At 42.4% G+C, this 7,500-nt stretch overlaps 1 pseudogene; it reads right to left on the bottom strand.

The window, feature by feature from the left end:
* LOC115144684 (neuropilin-2-like) overlaps window positions 1-1,364 on the bottom strand; it is a 75,976-nt pseudogene extending 74,612 nt beyond the window's left edge.
* Between the last annotated feature and the right edge of the window lie 6,136 nt (window positions 1,365-7,500).

Here is a 7,500-nt window from a genome sequence, read left to right on the forward strand (position 1 = left end):
CTATATCAGGAGTCGGAACTTGCGCAAGATTCCAAAACTACAACCAAAAAACAACAACTCTTGTGCATTAATTATGGATACAACTACTGCGACTTAAGGAGCAAGCCAGCGAGCTTAAAAAGCATCACGATTCCTTGAATGGAATGGAAGGATGTCCTTTTTGTCCAAATGTGCAGTCTGGTTTTACTGTTGCGGCACGAGTGGAGAACTGATTGTGTGGCGCCGCCTCGAGTTTCCGAGGCAAAAGCGCGATTGAGGCACAAACCATCACCACGATTGCAAAACTAGGCTCTTGAGATAATGAGCGAGTTGTTGTTGGTATTCTTGTTGATGCTAATGATGATGATTATGGTTAGTCTAACTAATATTCTTGTCATTATCCACTAATAGCAAAATACCACTTCGAGGCGCATTATTTTGGATAGGCAATGGATTATGTTATGTCTACAGACGGGTTTAGAGTTTATCATTCATTCATGAAATCAACACAACAAAAATAAAGTATGTCCGTTTTTTTCCCTTTCAAAAAAATTATTCTATAATTATTAAGGAATTATTATTATTATTATTATGGAATTGTCACCCTACAAAGCAGAGTCATTGGGCTATTATAGGCTAATGTATGTAGGGTTATTCCTATTTTCTTCCTGTGTTCATACATTTACAAAACCCGACTAACATGAACGGCAGTGGTACTTTTTAACATGCTATAGCAACTTCTATTAAATGATCATTATCTCCTGTTTTTGGGGGGCATTATAGAATAGCTTTTGAGTATCAAATAATTTTATCACCCAGTCATTTTTCATTAGGTGAAATATTGTCAAATTATTCTTGGCATAAGAAAAAGGTAGAATAGCAATGTTGTTCTGGACAAACTAGGGTGACGAATGGGAACGGCTTCATCTTTCAAGGTTGAGAGAACATTTTGTGGGAATGATCAGTGCGCCTACACTACACATGATAGCCTACTGGTTATCAGACAGTGTATATCTATCTACTGGTTATCAGATAATGTATATCTGATGCCATTCGCGGCATATGTGTTGAAATTCCAGACTTGAAAAAAAAAACCGAGTTTTTCCCAATGCAGAGAAAAACAAGCTACCTGTCAGTCTCCAAGACGCAGGCCTAATGTTTTTTTAAACTATGAGGTTTCCGTTTTTTTCATAGTTTAAAGCAAATTCGGAATTTAAATCACCCATAAAGTCTAGCGTCGGGTACATTCGGACACGTTTCTTGACAGCCCATGCGTTCCTGAGAACTGACCAACAACTGACCGTAAACTTACCTTGGTCTCCACCGACTCCCGGTGTTAGACACATTGCAAGTACAAATCCAAACAGCGACGATAGCATATCCATTTTGACAATGTTCAATGTCTTGTTGTTTTTAAAGGTAACCTCCCGGGATCAAATTAGTTGTCCATCAAGAAAACCCACACCCTTTTTTTTTGCTGAAAATGTAGGGACAAATACGTAGCCTATTTTACCCAAACAAGCAAACGAATAATGTTTGTTCCAAGTGCACTTAATTGAATAAAAATAGGCTGAAGACAGCGGTGAAGAAAGCGGTGAACAGCTTTCCCTCCGAAGTAGGCATATAGGCTACTTGAAAGACACACTTCATAACTCTCATCTTGTCGTCGTCATGACTGAGTTATTGAGCCTCGTCGAGCAAAGTGGATGAAATTAATTCCTCTTGATTCCCCAGTTCCATACAGAGCATGTCCACTGATATGGAACCTCCGGGCTATTTCCTACAGGGTCTGATAAGCGGCTCTGAGTCTACCTCCAAATACGATTGAAGCGCTTGCCTTTCTCCCCGTCTCTCTCTGCTCACAGGGATTCAGGACTGCGGTCATTTACGACCACTAAGACACAGCTGCCTGAACTATCAACCCGACAAAAATAAGTCTTCGCATTTCGGACAAGAATGGAGCGCAAATCATGAGAACTGTGACACATGAATACACTATCTTTCGAAGGAGAATTCATTCCATCTCTGGCACCACTCATCTAGTGTTTTTGTCTGGAGAGGAGTGTCTCTGCGCTCCGGCGGCATGTGTGTATGTGAGTGAGTGAGAGTGTGTGTAATAGCACTTTTGAACAGAGCAGCTATCGCATTACAGTCAGCGCCTCGGCTCCGCCTCCGGTTGGTGTACGCGAACACTCGTAAAACACACACAAGCGCGCGGGCACACACACGCACACACACTTCACGTGATGCCAATAGATAAGGGTTCCACAGATAACGCACACACTATCAACTCAGACTCGGGAGCATTTCCACAGGCTATTTTCACGAGAAGAACCAAAGAAACCAAAGACAAAAAGGGGAATAAGTGCGGGGGATAGAGGGAGTAGAGTAGTACATGCATAAGGTCTCCTGAGTGGCGCAGTGGTCGAAGACACTGCATCTCAGTGCAAGAGGCGTCACTACAGTCCCTGGTTCGAATCCAGGCTGTATCACATCCGGCTGTGTTTGTGAGTCCCATAGGGCGGAGTACAATTGGCCAGGGTCGGCTGTCATTGTAAATAATAATTTGTTCTTTTAACAGACTTGCCTAGGTCAATTATATATTTTTAGTCAACAATATTTCATACAGTGGCATACAGTGTTTGTGTGTGTGTGTGTATGCGAATGAGTGTGAGTGAGTGTGTGCTCTCCTCTATACAGCGTCTCTCACCCCATTACCACAGCACACATCAAACAGTGGTTCGAGGCTTAACGTTGCATCCCAAATGGCACCCTATTCCCTATGTAATAGGACCCTGGTCAAAAGTAGTGCGCTACATTGGGAATATGGTGCCATTTGGGACACTTTCAAAGTCATATGTTCTTGCTGCCTCGTGGAGGGAACCCACCCAGCCCGGCACAAAACAGCCCTACAATCAGGCTGCCTAAATACAGCCACACTGGCTTTAATAACACACTGCCTGGCCCAAAATACTCTGCTGCCTGAGAAATGCCTCTATGGACCAGCCCAGGCAGATTCCCATTGCTTACAGTACGTGAGAGGGTAGCTCTGGTCCAAGGCAAGGTACAGGAAGGCTCAACATTAGCAAGCTGCACCAACGCCCTGGACCAGAGCAAATTGAAAAGGGACGTGTCACATTAGCCTGGTCCCAGATCGGTCGGTGCTGTTTTGACCAACGACCACATCTGTTACCAGGCTAAAATTAGCTATATTACACGAGAGAATACTGTTTATTAGCATTGATGACACTTTGTTAATTCTTTCGAGTCTAAGATGTTGGGGGAGGGAGGGGGTGCTAAACTGTTTCAAGAAGGTCATACTATGGATCATTTAGATATTTGATTTGGAATTTTAGGACCCCTTTAGGTGTCACAAAAAACATATGTAAAAAAAATATATATTAATAAAATATTGATTTTGGCCTTTACACTAAAGCCCAGAAACGCATTGAATAACACATTCATCAATGGTACAAAGGACACTCAAAAATGTATAATCAGAAACAAAGTGTCTGTCCTAAATCTAGGAGATATAAAATGACTCAGGATTTATAAATATAATTTATATATACACAGTACTAGTCCAAAGTTTGGACACACCTACTCATTCAAGGGTTTGTAATGATTTTTTTACTATTTTCTACATTGTAGAATAAGAGTGAAGACATCAACACTATGAAATAACACATAGGGAATCATTTTGTAACCAAATAAGTGTCAAAGAAATTCAAATATACTTGATATTTTAGATTATTCAAAGTAACCACGTCTTGATGACAGCTTTGCCCACACTTGGTATTCTCTCAACCAGATTCACTAGGAATGCTTTTCCAACAATCAACATATGCTGAGCACTTGTTGGCTGCTTTTCCTTCACTCCGCAGTCCAACTCATCCCAAAGCATCTCAATTGGCTTGAGGCCAGGTGACTGCAGATGGCAGGTCAACTGATGCAGCCCTCCATCACTCTCCTTCTTGGTCAAATAGCTCTTACACAGCCTGGAGGTGTGGCATTGTCCTGTTGAAAAACAAATGATAGTCCCACTAAGCACAAACCAGATTGGATGGCATATCGCTGCAGAATGCTGTGGTAGCCATGCTGGTTAAGTGTGCCTTGAATTCTCAATAAATCACTGACAGAGTCACCAGCAAAGCACATCCACACCATCACACCTCCTCCATGCTTCATGGTGGGAACCACACACGCAGAGATAATCCGTGCACCTACTCTGCGTCTCACAACGACACTGCGGTTGGAACCAAAAATCTCATATTTGGACTCAAAAGACAGATTTCCACAGTATTGAGGATCAGCGAAGTGGAGATGTTGTTTCCTAACTTCACCACCTGGGATCAGCCGGTCAGGAAGTCCAGGACCCAGTTGCACAGGGCGGGGTTGAGACCCAGGGCCTCAAGCTTATTGATGAGCTTGGAGTGTACCATGGTGTTGAATGCTGAGCTGGAGTCGATGAACAGCATTCTTACATAGGTCTGCTAAATGACTTAAATGTAATAAATGTAATGTAATGGATAGGGCAGTGTGCAGTGTGATGCCGATTGCATCGTCTGTGGACCTATTGGGGCGATATGCAAATTGAAGTGGGTCTAGGGTGGCAGGTAAGGTGGAGGTGATGTGATCCTTGACTAATCTCTCAAAGCACTTCATGTTGACAGAAGTGAGTCCTACGGGCGATAGTCATTTAATTCAGCTATCTTTGCCTTCTTGGGTACAGGAACAATGGTGGCCATCTTGAAGCATGTGGGGACTGCAAACTGGGATAGGGAGCGATTGAATATGTCCATAAACACACCAGCCAGCTGGTCTGCGCATGCTCTGAGGAAGCGGCTAGGGATGCCTTGCGAGGGTTAACATGTTTAAATATCTTACTCAAGTCAGCCACTGAGAAGGAGAGGGGTGGCCCGCAGTCCTTGGTAGCGGGCCATGTCAATGGCACTGTATTATCCTCAAAGTGGGCAAAGAAGGTGTGTAGTTAGTCTGGAATCAAGATGTTGGTGTCTTTGACGTGGCTGGGTTTTTTTTGTAGTCCGTAATTGCCTGTAGACCCTGCCACATACGTCTTGTGTCTGAGCCATTGAATTGCAACTCCACTTTGTTCCTATACCAACATTTCGCTTGTTTGATTGCCTTGCGGAGGGAATAACTACACTGTTAATATTCGGCAATATTCCCAGTCATCTTTCCGTGGTTAAATGCAGTGGTTTGCGCTTTCAGTTTTGCGCGAATGCTGGCCATCTATCCACGGTTTCTGGTTTTAATAGTCACAGTAGGTACAACATCTCCAACACACTTCCTTAAAAACTCACTCACTGAATCAGTATATAAATCAATATTATTCTCTGAGGCTGCCCGGAACATTTCCCAGTCGGCTTGATCAAAACAATCTTGAAGCGTGGGTTCCGATTGGTTAGACAGGCGTTGAATAATTCTAGTCACGGGTACATCCTGTTTCAGTTCCTGACTATAGGACGGTAGGAGCTAAATATGGCTGTCCTCATGAGAGACAATTTCATCATGGCGCTTGATGGTTTTTACGACTGCACTTGAAGTAACTTTCAAAGTTCTTGAAATTTTCCGCATTGACTGACCTTCGTGTCTTAAAGTAATGATGGACTGTTATTTCTCTTTGCTTATTTGAGCTGTTATTGCCATAATATGGGTCTTTTACCAAATATGGATATCCTCTGTATACTACCCCTACCATGTCACAACACAACTGATTGGCTAAAACACATTAAGGAAATAAATTCCATAAATTAACTTTTAACAAGGCACACCTGTTCATTGAAATGCATTCCAGGTGACTGCCACATGAAGCTGGTTGAGAAAATGCCAAGAGTGTGCAAAGCTGTCACTAAGGCTAAAGGTGGCTACTTTGAAGAATCTCAAATATAAAATATATTTTGATTTGTTTAACACTTTTTTGGTTACTAAATTATTTCATATATGTGTTATTTTATAGTTTTATAATTATTCTACAATGTAGAAAATAGTAAAAATAAAGGAAAACCTTGGAATGAGTAGGTGTGTCCAAACATTCGACTGGCACTGTTTATATACACAGTGCATTCGGAAAGTGTTCATACCCTTGTTACGTTACAGCTTTATTCTAAAATGTAAATGTAATATTTCAGTTAAATATTATTATTTTTTATACATTTGCAAAATGTTCTAAAAACTGTTTTTTCTCTGTCATTGTGGGGTATTGTGTATACATAGACAATTGTTTTAAATTGGTATATATTTTATATATATATTTCTTGACATATTTAACAACGTTTTGGGGGTGGGCACAAAACTATCTTCATACTTCCATTCGTTTTTTAAAACCAGTACCAGTTACCTTCAGACAAGTCCCGCGAAACCTCCTTGGTTTCTTCCTAGGTTTTGGCCTTTCTAGGGAGTTTTTCCTAGGTTTTGGCCTTTCTAGGGAGTTTTTCCTAGCCACCGTGCTTCTACACCTGCATTGCTTGCTGTTTGGGGTTTTAGGCTGGGTTTCTGTACAGCACTTTGAGATATCAGCTGATGTACGAAGGGCTATATAAATACATTTGATTTGATTTGATTTGACACCATCCTGTTTGTGAGAGTCAAACTGTTCGGGAAGCTACAAGACGTTTTTTTGCGAGAAGATCAATTTTCGGGATGTCTCATGGTCTGACAAACACAGCTCTAGCTCTGCCACCTTTCACCGCAGACGTGGAAGTGAGGCACTGGCGGAGAAGGTGGATTGATTTTTTTAAACGGACAGATTTGGATGTTTTTTGTTGTTATGTACGCATCGGCGCATCAATCGACTTTAGGGGGTTAATCAGTTAGCGAGTCCATTATTAAGACTCAATGGGTGTGCGGTGGAGAAGTCATGTAGGACATTAGTTAAACGTTAGTTGAATGTCTGACCACAATGCCCTTGGTGCAGGTCATGTGGCATGTGTGTGTCAGGGCATGTGTGTTGGCCCTCAGGCACCCAGTCATTTCACAGATTTCTAACACCCCATCAATCAATCGGGACTCTACCTATAGCCTCAGAGGTTCCATGTCACACGTCACTTGTGATTGGCTAATTTGAGCTCCTGGGCGTCGCCCCAGACAGGCAGCCCTTAAAGGCTGCCAGCCCCTTTGGCCGATGTTGCAGAATCCTGCAGTTATTTGTCAGTGCCTGTATGTTTTATGGCCCCCTACGGGTTATGCATTCTGTGTGTGTGAGCATGTTCGCCCACATGGTTATACCGTATGTACCACATGCGGTTCTGAGTGTGTGTGTTAACAGTTACTTAGACCCTAAAAATATATTTAAAAAATACCTAGAGTGTATATGTACACTACAACTAGAGCATGTGTGCTGTTTTTGTGCCCAGTTGTGTGTGTGTGCGTGTTAACCCTCGCAAGGCTGCAGGCCCAGACGGCATCCCCAGCCGCGCCCTCAGAGCATGCGCAGACCAGCTGGCCGGTGTGTTTATGGACATATTCAATCAATCCCTATACCAGTCTGCTGTTCCTACA

Source organism: Oncorhynchus nerka, linkage group LG2 (assembly GCF_034236695.1).
Source record: "Oncorhynchus nerka isolate Pitt River linkage group LG2, Oner_Uvic_2.0, whole genome shotgun sequence".
Lineage (NCBI taxonomy): Eukaryota > Metazoa > Chordata > Actinopteri > Salmoniformes > Salmonidae > Oncorhynchus > Oncorhynchus nerka.